This window comes from Neopelma chrysocephalum, unplaced genomic scaffold, assembly GCF_003984885.1.
Source record: "Neopelma chrysocephalum unplaced genomic scaffold, ASM398488v2 Primary Assembly neopelma1_77, whole genome shotgun sequence".
Lineage (NCBI taxonomy): Eukaryota > Metazoa > Chordata > Aves > Passeriformes > Pipridae > Neopelma > Neopelma chrysocephalum.
The window spans coordinates 5,812,210-5,831,186 of record NW_020897738.1 but is presented as its reverse complement, the minus strand read 5'-3'; the positions used below and the strand labels follow the sequence as shown (position 1 = coordinate 5,831,186).

At 39.7% G+C, this 18,977-nt stretch overlaps 1 protein-coding gene across 2 annotated transcripts in view; it reads left to right on the top strand.

Annotated features, from left to right (window-relative positions):
- RIMBP2 (RIMS binding protein 2) overlaps nucleotides 1-18,977 on the top strand; it is a 95,519-nt gene that overhangs the window by 17,397 nt on the left and 59,145 nt on the right. The window lies entirely within an intron of this gene.

Sequence of the window (18,977 nt, the reverse complement as noted above, 5' to 3'; positions counted from 1 at the left end):
TGTGTAATGAAGCTTTTTCAGAGGAGGAGGAAAATCCCTCTATTACTCTTTAACTGTCTGTTCTTTTGAAGAGTCACTGATTAAAGAGCAGTGAAATTTAGGTCACATTAACTTACCTTTCTTCACAGGTTTAGAAATGGTCAGTTCTGTGCTACAACAGCATCTGTTTCTTTGTTCGTGTTTCTGAAAAAGTGAGAGATTTTGTATCACTTAATTCGGAGGTTTGGCCCATATTTAAAATGTAACCTCTCTTTTACATAGTCTTCAAAAATCCATCACCATCCTCTTTAGACTTTTAGAATACAGGAGGTTTTAAACATCATCAGGATTCTCATTTCCGAGGATGCAGATGAAGTTCCATTGAAAATCTCTGAGAAAAAAGGTGGATGTCTCACTTTTTCTTTCAGTCCTGAATTCCTGTGCAGTTTCCCTCGTGGGCTGCTCTGCAGTGTCACAAAACTGCAGTACAGCAGAAAAACAGAGTTCTAATGCCACAGAAATTAGTTGTTATCTCCCAGGATTACTGAGAGCAACAGTGAGACTTCAGGCATCAGATTAAGCCTCCTGGGAGTGTCGTGATGCACCTTGTCTCGCTGGCAACCCAGGAAGTTGTACTAAATTTGGCTGAGAATCCGTCTCAATGCCACAGTCAGCCCACAGGAAGAATCTGCTTTCAGAGAAAGGTTGTCTCCTGGCTGACAAACGTGCAGTGGATTCCCTGTGTGACAGACTGACCTCTGGGGAGCTCCCCCTGCTCTCAGAATGACCAAATCTGCAAATGCTTTTGGCATCTTAATCCTTTGTGTGTTGCCCCCCAGACACTTTGTGTGGAGTAAGAGCTTTCCCACCCTCCTGCTTGTGTGATTATTTATCCTGAGCAAAGCAATGGTTGTTACTCTATTATTTTTTGCCCTTCTCTGTTTTTCTCTGTTTTAGAATGAGTTTCAGTCACATGAGTCATCCTCCAAAAGTGAGGGAGAAAAGAAGTGATTGCATTAACCTGGTAGGAAGTTTTAGGCACATACTAATGACCCAATTAAAGATCTTAACTTTTCAGGATTTACTATTTGTAGTGGACTGGAGTTAATCCAGATGAATGATGCTCAAATGGTCCTTAGGTAGATCCTAATATAAGAACTTTTTAGTATAGTTAAAAGAAACAGAAGCTCAAAACAAAACCAACCAACCAAACCCCCAAACTCCAGAAGTCCAGCAGTGTTCTAATCTGTGGTGACATTTTACTGCCACTGAAGATGATCATCCTTGGAAACAACAGTGAATAGACACTTGCAGGTTTTGCTCCATACATTTGTTGCCAGTATTTCCACGTTCAGTGGCACAGCATTGACACTTCAAAGGCAGCAAAAAGCATTTTGCCTTTGCAAAGTTGCCCTTGTATAAAGCAGGGTCATGTCTTGCCGGGGCAGGCAAGGTGATTGAGTCTGCTGAGGGGTTTTCTGTAAGAGACAGGAGCTGGGGTGTGTATGGCCACTGTTATGTGGCACTAAATGTCCTCCCCATCCCATAAAGAGGCAGGAAGGAGTCAAAGATGACAAACTACTTTGGGTGTTTGCAGTTCTTACCACTGGCTGGTGGGACAGCCTTCTTTCTCCCTTTAATTTATGGATGATTTCCATTCACAGGCTGGTCTGTGCAGTTTCATTCCCATTTTAACCTTGGGTTTTTTTGAATACTTACAAAAGTTAATTGGAAATTTGGTCTTGGAGATTTCGGGTTTGCCCCTTTTTCCCCCAGCAGGATTCGTGCCCGGCTTGAAGAACTGTGAAATCATAGTTTAAATGGGGGACATGTCTAGTGCTGGCTCTTTTATTCTGTATTAATTCACAGAATATCAAGCCTATGTGAAGATAAAACCTGTACATGACGAATGCATGTAGACTATTGCTGGTACTTCCCTAAAATCAGGAATGATGCTAATTAGCTGTTGATTTGGCAGTGTATTTGAAACCCAAGTTGCAGGGCTATTGAAAGAGTAATTTAAATTGGCAGCAAACTATTCTGTTGCCAGCTTGTCTGCTTGGTTGTTCACCCTGCTCTCGTTCAGATTTTAGAAGCTGGGAATTCAGTCCTCTGAAATTCCTGGAATCAAAGACTTAGCGCTCCCAAGATTCAGGTTGGCAAGGAACTGCTCTAGGGCAGCAGTGTCAGGCAGACTGTGTTTGAAACAAGAACCTTCCCTGCCTTTCATTTGCACAAAAGATGTTTGAAATGTCAGGGTTTTGTTCAGAGTTCTAATAAAACCACAACCGGGAAAGTCAAAATCCTGCACAAAAAAGGAGCATTACCCAAGAGAACTGTGTGGTTTTCTTTGCCAAGCACGTTTGTATGTATTGGATGACATCTGAGCACCGACTGTTGTTATTTTGATTGTGTTGTGAAACAGAGCAAGCACCGATGGAAACACTAAACTGCAACAGTGGAATTGTACGGCCTCATTTTTTCCCAAAGGTTTAGTGCTCGTGTTCACAGAAGTCTGAGCTGGTGTTTAAAATGAGGACTTGCCTAGAGGAGATTACTTTTTTAGTGTACATGTCACTGGACAGCAAAGCAATTACTTCCTAAATTTAGAAATTATTCTCTGCCACGTTACAGCAGGATTAGACACGTTTTGGCGTTTGAGCAACTTTCAGCACACACTTTGCACATAAGAAGAAATAATGCTGTTTGACAGTCTGGCAGAGGAAAAGGGTTCAGAATTTGGATTGCTTTCCAACCTGTCCAGGGAACAGGACAGGGATTTTCAGCTTTTCAGTGGCAGAGATGTAGATTACCATAACACTGAGTTTCCCACCCTCTGCAGAGGGATATCACTTCACTGTGGGCAATTTGGGACCCTTAGGGAGAACTGCTCTTTAGTTTTCTACATGTGGTTCAGCCAGCAATGGTCGAGTTAAGAGTCTGAGTTAAGGAGACAGCGTTAACTCAAATCCAGTCATTCTCCAAGAAAGACTAACGTGATGTTAACTCATTTGGTTAATTATGTAGCTGAAGCCCGTTTAAGGTGATACAGCCTTGGCAGCACCAAGACTGAATCATGTGGAATTATGCTGAAAACAGTAAAGGAAAGGCCCAGATTCTGATCCTCTGAATGAGGCATGAGAACTGAATACAAAACACGCTGGCAGTGAGAGTTTCATTTCCTCTGGGTAAATAAAGCATCATCTGAGTGTTTGAGGGCCGCAGTAGTTTGCATTTGGTGAGGCTCCTCCTCAAGTGGCAGTTTCCACTTGGACAAGGGCTGAAACAGGATCATGAGTCTGAAGAAATGGAGTTAACAAGCTCCCTTCAGCTGCTGAAAATAAAAGGAGAAAGGTAACACGGATTCTCCAGCTGGTTACAGTGTCAGGAAGAGATGTAACTCAAAATTTCTCCCTTGTACTTCAATTCTGCTGCACTTTCTCTGTTTTTAAACCACCTTTAGGCTGTATATTTTTTTTTCTCCTGACTCATTTTCTCCTTCGTGAAGAGCTTCACAGGTCTGTTAAGCCGAATTAACTCGGCATAGCTGCATGAAATCTGAAATGGCCAAGTGAAAGAAATGGATTAAGCAGATAATCTCTTATCATACTTCAAACAATTTGAAGCATAGGGGTTTAAAAAGCAGTAATTTTACAGGGAGAATTTTTTTTTTAAATGGACTGTTATATTAATGACATGCCACCAATAAATAATAATTCTCTTTTCTTAAAAGAATTTCAGAGCACTTTAAAACTGTAGAGGAATGTCTTTAGGTGAAGGCTTGGCCATAAGTAGGTTGCTTGGCCATAATTAGGTGCTTGGCCATAATGAGAAGAATTTATCCTACATCTAATTCAAATGAATAATACTGATTTCTTTCTAGTTCTTCTGTCTGTTCTCCACCATTTGCTAGTTTTATTTGTGAAAGGAGGAAATATGTGGGGACTTTGTGCCTTCTGCCACAGGCTGGGTGTAGTGCTGTAAAAGGGGAGTAGAAGGGTAAAGAAATCATCTTTTATGTAAATATCACTTTTGCCCTTCACAAGATGTTCCAGATCAAATATTTTCTTTGAGAATTAGCCTGAGATAGAGAGGAAGAATAATCCTCTGAGCTATGATAAGTATTATCATCAGAAATCAATCTTAAAAATAATTTTCACCATTAAATGTAGCGTAAATTGAAGAAGAAAATGCGATTAAATCAGGCCCGGGGGGGGGTGTGGGGAAAAAAGCCTGTTAACAACTTTTTCTATGGAATTCAATTTAGTGTTAATTTGCTGGAAGCTTACCAAATAGAACAACAGCAAACCACTAATGGAGGGAGAGGGTTGCTAATGAGGGGATATGCAGATTTGGGAGAAAATCAAAACACTGTCGTTGCTGCTGAGGTAAATGATAAATTAAATGTATTCACGTCCTGCACTCTAGAAGGCGTCACAGAGTCTCTCATGGAGGGAGAAAATGCATGTGCCTCATCTTGCAGGTAGGGACAGGTGTTTGCACTTTGCCTATGACGTATTTTACAACATAATTGTCGTTGGTTTTCCACAAAATTGCTTTAATTGCGAATTACACAGTGTGCTTTAACCTGCTAGGATACACAACATCTTTTTTTTTTTCCTTTGTTTACCCCTTGCTGTTTCCCTCCTTTTGCCATGAGGGGATCCTTTTAAACAGAGGTACTTTGCTACTGGATGTGTTGGGTCTTTTAAAGACCCACAGGTTTATTTGGCTGAGGTTCACTGCTTTGTGACCATATATTCAAGGGTAGAGCTTCAAACTGATAAAAAGCTTGGTTTGGTATAATCCTGAGAGATCTGCCATCTCTAGGTACGTTTTTCTTGTCTTTCTTAATTCATTTAAGGGAAGTCAGGAGAAAATTCACAAAAAGGCAATTTATCTATTTCTGGTGTCTGCAAAAATGAATTGCATGACTGACTCATGAAATGCTTACACAGGATTTTTACACTCACCTTAATGGAACTGGTCTCTGCAAGTAGGAAAACAGTCATTTATTATGAATATCGAGTTTGCAGCCCCAAAGCAGATTTTATCCCTGATTTCTATCAGAGAGACTTCATCTCAAACCAGCACTAGAGGAGGGAAGGAGTTGGCCAGGATGTCCCAAGTTCCCCTTTAATGAGGTGAAAAGTTGACTGGCTGTCAGAGTACCAGACTTTTAAAGAAACAGCAAAACTGTGTTTTCCTTTGGAAAGGAAGGATAGGTGATTTCAGAGCTCATCAGCTGTCTGGGCTGTGTTTTAGCAGCCAAAATGTAACAAACATAACAATTCGTCTGCTTTTCTTTTTGATTGGCCCATCAGCTATCATTAAATCTAATCTATAAATCTCTGGAATTACAGGTGTCTGACTTTCGTTGTAGCTGATTTTTGGTTTTCTGAGCAGAGCACTTGTGTGTGTGGATATAGTTTGGCACACGTATGCAACGTACATGCTCCTTTCTCTCCATAACTCCCTTTTTTGGGGAGAAGGGATTGGTAGGCAGAACATATCAAAGCAGTGTGTTTAGGCTGTAAATGCATCTTTCTGTTGCCACACCTGAGCTGTGCTCTGGGGAGACAAACTGTGCCTGGATTGGAGTCTAAAATTAGTGTAGATTATACAGAAGAGTAAAGTAGTGCAGATGTAGGGTTTGTGTGTTGAAACTGCCTTCTGTCCTGGGTTCTTTCTTTTGTGCATAGATAAAAAATCACATCAAGGTTGTGGAAGAACTTTTCTTTTTAGCAACAGAAAATGCTACTAATTTTTCTTACATGCAAGTAAACCAAACAGAGGAAAGTCCCTTCCTGTTTGCTTGTATGTATGGCAGTTTAAGTTCAGAATATTTATTTCAGAGGGAAATAAATAACATGTTTGTGAGAGCCTCTGTTCAAGAGAGCAGAGCTGAAATCAGTAGTTTACCTATGAAGGGTTGTAGTGTGAAATCAAAACTGAATATATACGATGAGATGTAAAACATTTAATCAAAAGCAGCATGTTTAGCCACTGCTTTTCCTTCAATAGATTATGACCATAAGCCCGTGGTTTTCACATATTTACAGCAGATTTTCCACAGTCATGGTTGGTCCATTTCTAAATGCACATTAATGCAGAAATGACAGTTCACCAAGAGGAGCCTCCTCCCAACCAGAGATATCATTTGCTCTGAGGTGCTAAGAAATGGTTCTCATCCTGTCAAAATGTTTTTGTGAAAATGGAAGTTAGCTTACTGCCACAGGCAATGGAAAGGCTTTAAATAGCACTTCTGGAACTAAATATTCCGCATTTGGAAAATTTAGGAGAAATATTAATCTTTTATGTGCTATTTTGCCTGCTGGAATGACAGACATTTTGTCACTGGAACAGGGGATCTGCCAAGGCATCTGATCTCTGGTACCTCAGTGATGCCTGGCAATCACTTTTTTTTGCAGGCAGGTGTCATTTTTTCAGCAGACAGCTGGAAAAAAAAAATCAACGATACAAAATTTATGTTTCAGAAAACTTCATAAACGTGCAGCCATCTGAGGTTATCTTTAATTTCCAGTTTCATTCTTCACTTTGCTGATATAGATGTGTTGGAGAGATCCAATGATGCTCAGCTTCATTTAAACCCAGTGTCAGTCCGAGGAGATTTCATCTGGATCTGGAGCACAGTGAAAACTTGGCATCATTTTGTTTGACATCCCTGCTCTCCAACATTCCCAATGCACTCAGAGCTGTTATTACAATCTTTTGGAAAGGTGCAGAGGGTACCTGGCTGCTGTGTTGATGTGACAGATGAGACCCCATTCAGTGTCCCTTGGAGACACCAGGGCAGAGCTGACCTTCAGCTGATATTATTGATATTTTTGAGTTAATAAGTTCAGCAGGGCAGCTCAGCTGTGTTCTTTTGAATATTCCCTGCTATCTTAGGGTCTGCTTTTGTTTTTCCTCACACACACATTCTCACTGGCGTTTTCTCTTCTTCATGTGCCTAATTTCAAAATCTTTATTCATAATGGGAGATAAATCGATCCTCCCCTTTGATTAACCTTCAGCCCACTGCAATTCAGAAGCATCACTTAAATTTGTTTTGTGTTAATTTTTAACCCAAACTAATATCTTCTGGCTTTATTAGAACTAATTAGTTTGCTTGAGGACTGAGGATCTCCCAGCATTCCTTGTACAAAGTAATACATCAGGAGAGAAATAAGCAATAATTGAAAATTACTTCAATATGAATAAAAAATATATGTTAATGAAATTCATAATAGACAGGTAGAAATACAGTTGACAGTATCTGGTCTCAAGTGTCTAAAGGGCTGAAAATTTTTCTGTAGCTTTTCAGTGTTCTCCAAGGTTTTGTTTTGCATAGAGAATTATAATTACCTGATGAGAGATCCATTTCTTTCTTCGAGAATAGATTTTCCACTCTAGGTTTGGTTTTAATTGATGAGTTGGGGGAGTTCAGAAATTATGCTGATGTTGTCCGTGCATGGTTCAGGAGGTTGCTATAGAAAGATGACACATGAGGCTTATTTTAATCAAATATAATCTTTTCTTTTTCAGTTGATCATTCATGAGAAAACATAATTTAGATGGTTTTAAGAAACACACAGCAAACAAATTTTATCTTTAACAAATAAAGGTAAATTAGTTCCTTGTTTTCCTCACTGATAATGCACAGCATGTGAGGATGAGACATTGAGATGAAAATAAGTTCAGGTGAAATTAAATTGGATCTACATCCTTTCAGAATTTAAATTTAATTCCTCCTCTTTCAGGTTTTGGGAGGGGGTATAATACGTGTATATCTGTGAATGGGAAAAGAAGAAAATTGGTGAAATAAACAATACAATGACAATGTCTTACAATTCCTGGAATTGATTGCAATCCTAAATATTTGTACCAAATCATATCCCTTATTAAACAGAGTAAGGGTTTCATTAATCTCTTTCTCAGACTGGCCTTGTACTTGCTTAGAACTTGAAATATTATTTTCACTATCCAAAGTTATTGGTTGGTTTTGGTTTTTATTTCCCCTTTATACATCACTTGAGTCAAGATTTATTTTTCAGTCAGTTCACAAATCAGGACTGTTTTGCATCATTATTCCTCCCCTTTCCATTTCTCTCCTTAAGTAAAATGACTTGCTAATCAACTGGTATTTTATACAGAAGATGGATTCTGTGCTCTGATTAGACTCTCCCTGCTTGGTTGCCCTAATGGGCTTCAGAGTTATGAGTTGTTCTCAGTTTGTTTAGATTTTAAATATAAAACTTCGATGAAATATTAGGGAATGTAAAAATCGCGACAAAGATTGCATATGTTTTTAAGGAGGACATAAAATAATGTGCATTTTATACGATGTGAGAGCGAGAGAAAGATTTTGAGAGCTATATTCAGGATACATGCAATGCACGCTTATATTTATGGGCAGAAAGAAATTGAATTTCCCAGTGCTCAGGTTGTTTTGAGCGATAGAAGGCAAAATCCTTTTGCAGACTCTCTCTACCTATTTTCCATCGAATAAATTTTCCATTGAATAAATTTTCCATTGAATAAATGAGCAAGTAGCAAAAATGTGAACTCTGTGCTTCCTAATGTGACAAGTTTGGAGACAACCCTGGCTAAACTTATTTAAATGCCCACAAATAGCCAGAGTGTGCTGGTGGAGCTCAGGGATACAGTAACAGCAGGCTGGGTACAGGTGCCGGGGGAGAGCCCACGGAATCTTTCAGCCCAGCCTCCAGCAGTTCATTGCCGGCTGGGGAAGAATAAACCAAAACGCAAATATTTACCGATGCCACAGATCGCAAAAAGCTTCCCTGCCTCAGGTGCTGAAGGCGGCAGGAAGCTGAGCGTGTCCAGGCAGCCTCCCCCGTGTAAATAACATTAATCATCCCCCGCCAAATCCATCCCTTTGCCTCGTCCAGCGTGGGGGCTGCAGGTGCCGGGCGCTGGAGCATCCCCTGGAACAGCCCCCGGGAGCGCTGCTCCCTTCCCAGGCAGCGGCTAAAAGGTCAGCCCCAGCCACCGAGGAGGATTAATCTGAATTTACGGGTATGATGTGGCACAGCTGGAGCCAGCAGAGGGAAACTCTGGCTGCCTGTGTCACTGAGGAGGGACGATGGACGCGGGACTGATGCGGGAGTAAGTGGGGTTGAGACGCAGCTCGTGGCTCCCACGTGTGACTCCAACTAAGGAAACAATTAATGGTTTGAGACTGAGGGTAATATGCACCTAATTAGTCATGTTGAAGCGAATTTAAGATTAATTTGTGTTGCCAAATAACGTGTTTGCTAAGGCTCGGGAATAGTAAAGAAATAAGTCTGATTGTGACTTTAATGCAGATGTCTGGCTGATGATTTTCTACCCTGTTGAAAGCAGTCAGGGCTCTGTTTGGATTTGTGTCAGAGTTTAATGAAGAGGAAAATACTTGGGGGTTTGGATAAATTGCTTCACTGATCTTAAGCAGTTAGTTCCTTCCCTGAACTGGGGCCTTAATTTACTTTTCTTTTGTTTTTTTGTACTAAGCAGAGTAGTACATAAATATCTACCTGGCAGCATTATTGAGATTTATGAAAGAGAAGGTAAAAAATAAGTAACGTGGCCAATATATTGTTTAAATTTTGTGTTGTTTCTTACGATACTTTAACACCAACTTTTTTGTCTGTGTTCTGCTCTCCTCAAAAGTGCCTGGAAAATTGTCCTTACAGACTACAGAGGTGCAGAGCAGGTCTGTGACAGCAGAATAAGAGGTTGTGGTAGTTCTGAAAAGACTTGTAAGTTTGTGTGAAGTGTGATAACAGGAGTATTTTGGTGTAAGTGTCTTTCTCTGCTTTCATGTTGTTGTTCAGGGCCAGTCACATCATCCAAGACCACATTTCCAGAGGGTTTTTTGCTGGTGACTGTCCCAGCTTTTCAGGGATGTCTGCAACCAGAATCCAAAATCAACAACCCCCCTTTTAAATGGCAATGAAGATGGGCTCTTACTTATAAATAATTTTAGTTAAGGAAGTTTTGGTTGGACCATGGAAGGACCAACACACAGTTCTGTACAGCTTTTATTAAAAAATCATGCAGGGAAAGCAGTGGCCCATAATATTTTGCTTAGGTCATAAATTTTTTTAGTGTTTCTATATACCATCTTAGCTTAAGAGAAGATGAAAAATTGATTGTACGTTCTTACTTGAAGGCTGTAATGTTATCTGTTCTGAACACAGAATTTTTGGAGCATGAAGAGCTGTTTTTGAATGATGCTTCTGGCACCTTACCCTTAAAATTATTCAGCACATTTTTCTCATGTCTCTCTTGAAATGAAAATTGATCTTCTGTTTTCAAGTCACTCACAATGTTTTCGAAATTGTGCTTAACTTTTTGCAGAGATTCCCAAAATTATGCAACACATCAATATAAATTTCTGCCTAATAAAATTACTCTGAGACAGTTGAATCATTACTGGTGTCACCAGACACACGGGGTTTTTTTTTTAACATTTGTGTCTCTAAATTTGTTGCTTAAAAATATGCCAGTCTATGAAAAAACACTGAGCTTTTTGAGCTGTAGTTGCTGTTATGCTCAGGTTCAGCACATTGCATCCTTTTTTAGTGCCACAGGACTGCATCTTTCACCTGCTGGGGCATGATGTTGCCATGACAACAGTTGATCTTGTTTGCTGTTCTCTGCTCTTTGTGCATGACAAAAAGGAAAGATTTTTGAGAAATATTTGTGAAAGCTGGTCCAGCTAATTGCATTTTAGTTATCAGTAAAATAGACAAAGAACTGGCTTGCTCTATTTCAGTGGGAACAATAAATTTCTATTATAAGAAGCAGCACAATGAACTTGATAATTTAATTGAAGCCGACAGGATCTCTCCATTAACTATTCCTCTAGAAAAGTGTCTGCAAATGGTGTGTTAGCGGAACATATATGGTGCTTAGAAGCTCCTATAAGGTGTTCTGCAGAGAGATCTCCCAGTTCCCTTTGCTGCTCATCAATCTTCTGCCTGTGTTCAGTTGATCAGCAAATGGAAACCTTAATGCTTTTAGCAGATAATTGATTTGGTGCTTCTGTTGCAGCCTCGTCCCTTGGGAGCTCCAGAGGTGATCACAACAACTTTGTTCATCGGTTTTAGCAGATGATTTTTGTTTGTTCTGCCACTGGTGTAATTGGAGTGAGTGGAAAATTTGGGTGACGAGTTCCTCGTGGAGTGAGTGGAAATTCATGCACGTGCAGGAGCCACCAAAACCACGCTGTGGTTTTTAGATATTTTTAAATATTTGGTGATATTTGGGTTGACCTGCAAAGCTAAGTTAGATCTTTGGCACATCCACTGGTCTAAAGGCAAAAGAACAATTTACTGCTGTGAAACAAAACACATTAATATGATGGTAAGATAAAAAGAAAAGACTTGTTCAGGGGACAGTAGAGAATATCCCCTTCAGACAGTGCCAGCTCGATACCAGCTTTCAGATGAGGTTAATGTTTAAGCCACACTATGTTTCCTTTGTGCCTTTATGCAAGAGCAGGGACCTTGTTCATTCCCTTCTCCCTTAGCAGTGGATAATTTTTCTTTCCCTTGGATGTAAGTTGTCCCTGAAGGAACTAGAACTGTGCTATGGTAAATGAGAATTAGACCCTCTGTCTTTCAGATACACAGGTTATTTTAATGTGTTTAGAAGTGAGTGTAAAGAGAATTGAAAGAAAAGCCCCTGAAGATATATTGATTTTGCTTCAGCCCACAAATCAAATTGATTAACTTTCTAATTCTGACTGAGGGCAAACACTGCTGTAATATTACATTTAAGATTAATTCACTATTAAATGCTGCAGAAATCTGTTTCTATCGTATCTTTGGCTTTGTTTATTTTCCAAGCACCTTAATGTCATTTGAAAGGTGGAACACAAATGGGTTTGTTTTTAGAAAAAATACTAAGTAGTAGTTTGGCTGACTTGAGGCAAGGAGTATCTTCAGGATCTTTGAACAGATCAAAAGCACATTGCAGAGATGCTCTGGGTGGCTGAATCAGGAGCAGGGCATTGTCCATGACAGAATTACTTTGGTGTGAAGCTTGTATTAAAACTCATGGTTATCAAAATAACCTCTATATGGTCACTGATGAAAGCATTCTCAATATTGCATCATTTGAGTTGTTGGAACAGCCTAGAGTGAAAGTATTGTTAACATATATAAATAACTCATTATTGATGAGGCTTGACCTCTCCCTTACCCCTCACTTCTCTCTGAAGTCGATAGGCCTAAAATTACCTTGAATTGATTCTTCAGTTATCAGCTCTACATTTGAATCCTACTTTTCCACAAGAAGATTACATATGATTTTTTTCACTAGGGAATTAAGCAGCTGTCCAATAATAACCTTCTAGTGCAAATTCTGAGAAGGTTTTAAAAGATGATACTGAAAACATAACTTATACAATTGCTGTCTTTGCTTGTTGGGATGGTGTTTGATACTTTCTGCAGGAGTTAACAAGAACAAAAGCACCCACTGCCAGTTACTGCCTGTGTTGTGGACTGGGAGTGTGCAAAGACATTTGGGTTTTGCTTTTGAATATAGGGCTTAGCTGATGCATTCATCACACCTCAAGGCAGAGGCAAGGCATCATAATATATGAGCATAATAATAAATATTTGATAATATTATAATGGGCAATATCTGCCTTTCTATTCTCTTCATGATTACCTCCTTCAGCAATGGTAGGCATGAAATCCAAAAGGAATGTCTTCAGGAGAATTAGCATTATCTGGTCATTCATTATAAAGAGCTGCAGGTAGAATGTCTGCTGTGTGTTACTGATTCACAGGTATGGATGCCATCCTAAAACCACTGCACTTAGATCTAAAGTTATCCCTTTCCATTTTTGCTGTTAAAAGAGCTGAGGGGGTCTTGTCCTGCTTACATTGTGTGCCAGAGGTGAAGAAAATAAGATGGAGACTGTGGCAAACAGCTTTGAGTGATGGGCACGGTCTGAGCAGCAGCAAATCAGAGACATTCAATTCTAAAACAGGGAAATCTTCCAGAAGTTCTGGTGAATCTGATGTTTCATCTGTCCTGTGATGGAGATAATGTCCAGAGGAACAGACAAAAAGAGTGTGAATGAAGTGACTTGGTGGTGCAACACTTGCTGTCTTCAGGGTTTTATTGAAGTGAAAAATGATAGCATGGATTAATTGTTTGTGCTTCCTCCATAACATCTGGTCCTGGTTGCTACAGTGCCAAGATACTGGTGATTTCCAAGTCCAATAAACTGCTACAGTTCCTGTGTTCCTTATTTAGCAGTGCTTTTTAAGAAGTGCTATTTTTATATAGTGTTTCTTATGCTAAATTCAGCCTACTGATTAGAGGGGTAAAGCTGCATTTGTTTTCCTTTGTTAGAACAAAGTATAATTTGCATGGAAAAGTTCCTATTTTTAAAAAGAAGGAAATCCAATTGTGAAGTGCTTTTATTTAAAATGCAAGCGTTTCTGAGTAGTTCTTCCTTTATCTTTAAAGTGGTAGTGGAAAATACATATGTATGCCTGTTAGTATTCTTCGTAGGAATTCCTTCATTTTGAAATGTTAGCATCAGAAAATATCCAACTACTTTCCTGTACTGCTTGCTAATGTGTACTTCATCATGACAACTGAGAGAAAGAATCAAATGGAAATAGTAAAACACCTAAAAAAAATGAGAGTATCTAATTTTTTTATTTTCCATCGCGTTTAATATTTTTCCACTGACTTATAAAATGTAATTTATTAAAAGTGTAACTTTCTAATTGTCAAGGCTGGCAACTGTGGCAGGCAGTAGTGGGTAGAACTCTCCCCTTTGTGGGCCAGGGAGGGGACATTCAGCATCTTTCAGAGCTTACTTTGATCCCTCTTTTATCTCACTGCTACACATGCAGAGCTGTCAGATGTGACAGAAGTGGTGTCAGAACCTTGACTAACAGTAACAAAACAGCAGCATCTCTCTTGGGAAGTCATTTTCCTCTGCCTGCTTCAGGTTCCACTTTGCCCAGGACTATATTGTGCAGTGGTTGGAATTATGCAGGGCAGCCTGTGTTTTCCTTGCATTATCCACACACTAATTGCAAAGATAAAATCAGGCAGGTTTTTCTGGCACTTTGTTGCACAGGCTGTGCCTCAGCCCAGCTCTGTTGGCTTGGCCATGGGGAGGTCCTGCAGTAGTTGTGCTGTGTACTATTGAGGATGAGTCAGCTTTGCCTTTTAAATGTAACTCTTAGAAGAAGAGAAAAAGTGAATTGGTGGTGATGAACCCGACCTTCGAAGTGAGTCATTGATGGGGCAAAAAAAATACATGAGAAAAGATCAGAAGATTCTTCATTTTTTTCTTTTTAAGTACCCGTAGACTACAGGTTTTCGCTTTGCTCTTGGATTAATTCTATTCATGTGCCATCAAAACAGAGAACTATCACAGGGGGTTATAATCAGAGTGTTCCAGTGCAGTCATTCCAGGTTACTGGCAGAAATAAATCTCAGAGAAAAAGAGCTGCAAATAAATGAATAGTGTATAACATTTTTTTAAAACAAAAATAATTGATGGATGAGCAAACTAGCACACAGGGCAACAGATGCCTTTCTCCAGGCAATATAGAACCTTGTTACCCAGACAGTGGTGTCAGATTGTATTAAATCTACCAAACTCATCCTCCTCCCGTGAATTTTTTCAGTCAGTCCTCATATCCATAGGAGAAGTTTTTACTTTTGCTTTGTTAGGAACACACATTTTTGCCTTCATTTCTGCACTTAAAAAGATGCAACTTATATGTAAGGTAACACAATTTATTTTTAATGTCTCATATTTAATTTTTCATGGCTGTCTCTTTATTAATAGTCTCATGTTCTGTGAAATATGTATTGGTGTGTGAGCCTTTAAGCCCGTGCAGTGCTCTGGGCACCCCTTAAAAACCAGGTTGTTTGGGTGTTTTTTAAGCCCACTGCAGGGCTGCTGGTGTTGATACCCATTTGGGAGGGCTGTCAATTTTCTGATTCAGTTTACTTTGCAGATTCTGAAAAGATCAGCCTTAGTGTTGTTTTCTTAAATCAAAATGCCTGTCTGGGCTGAGAATGCCTGAAGCATTCCTTACATCCAGCGGGAGATATCCTTGCTGTGTGGAGTTTTGTCTGACATGCTCAAGACATTTCAGATTCCTTTTGCAAATTATGCTGCTTGTGGTCCTGACATGAATGCAGCCTGATTGATGGCACCACATATGTAATATATGTAAGTACCCTTTATGCTTCTTGTATTTAACTGAAAAGCTTAAGCAGGAGCAGTCTGAGCTCTGTTCAACTTCTGCCTCTGTACATTAGAAAAAGTTTGGGTTTGGTTTGTTCTGTAGCTTGTTGATGCTAATCAGTGACAAAACCTTCATTTTTTGTCTGGGGGAGAGTGTTCTACATGCAGCTTCTATTGCTTATTGTCTTATAGTAAGATTTTGGGATGCATTCAAGGCTACTTATTAAATTGCTTCAAGACCTTGATTTTCCTTTTTCTTTTTTTTTAATGAGCATTGTGTAGCAACATCATGAAAAAGGTGGTGACAGACTGTCATTGAAACCCAATGTCAAGCCTCTGGAGACTGGCAAGAAGCCTTTTTGGAAGGATGAAATGCTGTTTCCTTTCCACTTGCACTGTAGTCTGCTAACATTTGGTCAGCATTTGCCTTTATACTGTGTCTTGGACTAACTGGGTGGATGAGTCTTAATCTCCACTCTACTTGTCTTTATTAACAGCTGCAGTGGATTGATTTACATAGGTTAAATGGTAGACCTCGTTTGACTCCAGTGAAATGTTGCTTCTTAGGCACAATTATATTGTCAGAATTGTTACACGCAGTGAATAAATGAAGAACTGGGGAGAGAGGGCAGCAGGCAGAAAAAAGGACAAAACTCTCATTAAATTTGCATTAGGAAGTCAAAAGCCATTTCTATAAAAAATAGAAAGGATGAGGGAAGAGTGCATGGTAATGCTTTCCACAGGTTTGCTTTTTGGACTGGTGCTGGTTTATTGTCAGCAAGTTTAACAATCTCCATCATGGCAAGTTCTGAAATGAATTGTGAAATCCCACAAAATTTCCTCTCAGGTCCAGGCAACATTTGAGTGGTGCCTCTTTACGTGTTCCCTTTGGAATCTGGTGGAGTTATTAAAGTGAGAGTGGGGAAGTTTGTAGCAGAGGATCCCTGGCATTCCCAGGCATGCTGGAGGAAGCAGCCAGCACGTCTGTCGGGGTGAGGGCTGCCCCATGTATTTGCTGACCTCTCCTCCCTGTTGACTTGGAGATTCTGTTTGGAATTGGCAGTTGGAAGAGCTCAAGTGAGAAGTGTTGCCCTGTTGTTAATGCATTCAGTGCTTGCTGCCAAGCAAAGGGGAGAGAATGGAAAAATGCTCTTATTTATTTCATCTTGAGGAAGTGTAGCCTTCGTGTGCAGGAAGATGGGATTTTCAATAGGCTTTTGTATCCCTTAAAATTTGTTTGAAGTTTCAAAGCTCTTTTGGGATCCAACTTGGCCAACTCCCCTGAGTTTATATGCTGTTTGTGACATTTTGGATCAGCTGTCCTGGCCGTGCTCCCTCCCAGCTTCTTGTGCACCTCCTTGCTGGCAGAGCATGAGAAACTGAAAAGTCCTTGATTTAAATTAAGCACTACTTAGCAACAACTAAAACATCAGTGTGTCATCAACATTATTCTCAACCTTAATCCACAACACAGCACTGTACCACCTACCAAGAAGAAAACTCTATCCCAGGATACTCCTCTACAAGACTTTAATTCTCTTTCTTTAATATGTGAATTGCTTGTTGAGTGGAGTTTAGTTCTGGGGTAGCTGGGATTAACTTTGGGGTTTTTTTATTGAAGTCTTATATTTAACTAATCTGGACAATATTGAGGTAGTTATTGTTAAGGGACCAAATCACTGAAGTCAATGGATCAGGCAAAAAAATCAAGAACTGCAATGATGCCTCCTCTGCAGAAATCAGGTGATATTTCACAGGAACAAGGGAAGAGGAGATGATGAGGAAGGAGATGTATAATAAAAGTGCGTGTAATAAAAACGTGTGTGAAAAGTGCATCCAGCACCTGGAAACATTCAGCCTCGGGGAAACTGGTGATGAGGAGTTTTGAGAGAGAACACAAGTGTTTTCTGAAGTGCTGTTCACGTGCAGTGCACAGAAACCCCTCAGGCAGCAGCGTGTGCTGCTCCAGTTCCCCACCCCGCGGGTTCTTCCCGGGACACGCGGCTGGTACCTCCCCTGTGCAGGAGCTGAACTGCCACAGCTGCATCTCCCAGGACTCTCCTCTCACAGTCCCAGCTGCAGGGCTTCACTGCTGCTCAGAGATGACTCCAGTCAGCTCATTGAAACTAATATTTTTGGAATTTCTGAGCTGCCAATAATTGTGACCTGGATTGTTTCCAGAAGACGTGGCCCGGTGAAGGAACTTGGCTAAAATCTGCGAGACTTTGGCTCAGTTTCTGCCTTTTGCCACCTGTTATTGTTCCAAAATCTGAGTCATTTATTCTTTGTTCCTTAATGTTTTGGGTTTTTTTTTTCTGAGAGCAAGCAATCTAAATATTTTTAGATATACTGATCACTTCCAAACACACTGATGATAAATACAAATACTTATTACAAATCCTCATTGCAAGGACTGCAAGTGGAAATCTTGCACCCAGGTTATAGTTGCTGGCTTTCTGTCTTGTATTTCTTAGCCTAGAAGTGTTCCAGTAATTCTTGCTCCTGTTTCAGGTGATTCTTCATCTCTGCAGATTTAGTTGGAATGGGGAATATAGGTGGGCTTTATCCTGGTAAATGCAAAAGAATGCTGAGAGAAATTGCCACTGTGATGAACAGAGATATAAGTGAAAAGAAATAGGGTTGTAACTAGGGACCAATGAAACTGGGATAGTTACTGCCCTAGTTGTATTCATTCTGGCAAATAACATGCTAAAATGTATTTTCTTCAGGTGAGACTAACAGTCAGCCCAGTTGCTGTGTTATCTCTCATGAATTGTTTTCCATTCTGGAGAATTTAAGTAGGGTGTGAAAAATGCTGGCCTAGGTTACCATCAATAACTCCTCCTCTCCTTTCACCTCCTCACCCCTCCATTTCGGCTGAAATTCCTTCTAATAGCATTATTAAAACCTGGTAACTCATTACTGCTTGTTCCCCATTAAAGTCAGCTGAGCAGGATTGATTTGCAGCAATTGCAAATTGATCCATTAAAGTCAAATTCCAATGTGGCTTGACAAAAGCCTGCAGTTTTAAGGGTTTCAGAGCAGGTGGTGTAGTTTTTTTTCACCTTGTGAAGTGCAGAACAGACACACCAGACACACAAGTGACTTTTAGCCATCCATGGGACACAATGATTTATTTGCATATCCAAGGAACTGTTCTGTGCAGTTTGTTGACATTATAAAAATATTTACTGATTCGATTTCCACTTTTGAAAATCCAATGCGTGAGCTAAGGAATTCTCCTGATTGTGGTCCTCAGTTCTGATGCTTAGGAAACAATTTAGACAAACAGTTTAACAACTTTTGTGTCTTTGAAAAGGCTATTTTCCATTCCAAAGGTGTGCCTTGCATGCAGAGAGTTTTGAAATTGGTTTAAGAAAGATATGCTTTAAATAGCAAGTTTTTGGTTTCAGGTAGTATGAAAAACATTTAACAGCAGAATCTCAAAATTCCTATTTTTAGTGCTTACATTGGTTGGCAATTTAATTTCTTTTTTCATATTGAGGATTTTAAAGACAAACTGTGATAAAGCATTGCTTGAACAGTTTTTCTTAAGGCCTCAGCAGAATTAGTGGAGAAATCCGCTGACAGTGTGGATTTTAGTGATGCAACATCATACATTATTTCAAATCACTCAAAAATGGGACAACTTTTGCCCACTTTAATGTAATTTTTTGGGAAATATAACCAATGTTTTCAGAAGACAATGTATAATGCCCACTGTAGAATGGAAAGATTACAGATTGCCCATGAC